Genomic DNA, 1,411 nt, shown 5'->3' with positions numbered 1-1,411 from the left:
AACCTGATCTCTGTCGGTCCATCTGTGTGTGTGTGTGTGTGTGTGTGTGTGTGTGTGTGTGTGTGTGTGTCTTCTAACCTCCTTGAAAGCTGCTATCAAATGTGTCCAGAACACTTCACAGCATGTGAGAGTTCCTTCTTCTCCCAAAGCCACATGGTTTCAGCATTAGACAAAGAAAGGCCAGGACTTATTTGTATTGGTGAAGGCCGCTTTCCTGCAGTAATCCAAAGCCTTTCTTAAGGAGTGCAGATGGAAGGTGAGTGGGAGGCCAGCTTTGCAACCTTCCTGCTGAAGCTATAGCCCCTGGTGAGAAAGTTCTCATTCAACCATGGACTGTTTATTTTTACTCAAGAAGAAAATATTGAAAAATGAAAACCAAAACCAGCAGCAATTTAGATAGCCAAATCCTGTGAGGAAGGTTCTGTGATGATTTCCCAAACACGATTCTAATTATTTCTAAGAGTGGAAGCCTCTCTTTTCTTGCTCCTGTGTTTTTTATTCTCAGTCCTCAGATCCTAGATCTCAGTAGACCCCTGGCCTGCCCCAGACTGCTCTGCCTGGCCTGTCTATGAGACAAGGCCTCCATTCACGGGCACTACTGAGTACTGTCCTCTGAATCCACTATTTCCCATGATTCCCAGGACTGCAACTGAATAATGTAGACATCACCTCTGTACCTTGTTGGCATGTGAAAATAATTAATAATTGGAGAGGTCTAGCCATTTCCCAAAGTCACAAAGCAGAGAAGTGCAGATTCTGGAGACCACCTCATATACGTTTGACTTTGAAGCCAGATAATGAAACACGGGGCATTACTGTCTTCCCAAGGAAGGACTACTTCTTGTCTTCTTTCTTTTACAAACCACTGCTCTTTAAATTCCAAATTTATTTCATTGTTGACAGCATTTTATCTACTTTTTTTCATTTCCTGAAATTCACTAGCAAGAACTTTTCAACTTCTGACTGTTGACTTACTATTCATCTCCAAAATTCATTTGCCATAATGTGGTGGCTATGTGACACTGGAGACGAAGCTACGCCACCATTGCTTTAAATAGCAGCACAGTGGACAGATTTCAGTAGAACTTCCAGACTAAGGCTAAGAGACAGGATTGGTGTCCACTTCTGAAAGACCCGGTCAATGAAAACCTTGTGGTCAGCTGCAGACTATTTTCTTTTTTTATTTTTTAAATGAGCATTTACAGAGATTTTGGATTTCCACTCATTCATTGCTGCACTTTCTCCCCCCACAAGCCTTCCCCCACCAAGTTCGCTCCTCTCTTTCAAAAGTAAAAGAAGTACTCCTTCCCTGGTACACAATCCCCCCGCACCCCTCCCACCACCCCACGTACATTCCACTATGCAACCTTAATTGTGGACTCTTGTGATAACCATAATACCTTATCATACA

The sequence above is a fragment of the Elephantulus edwardii genome, unplaced genomic scaffold (assembly GCF_000299155.1).
Source record: "Elephantulus edwardii isolate Elephantulus edwardi_28Jun2011 unplaced genomic scaffold, EleEdw1.0 scaffold00036, whole genome shotgun sequence".
Lineage (NCBI taxonomy): Eukaryota > Metazoa > Chordata > Mammalia > Macroscelidea > Macroscelididae > Elephantulus > Elephantulus edwardii.
This window is presented reverse-complemented; position numbering follows the sequence as displayed.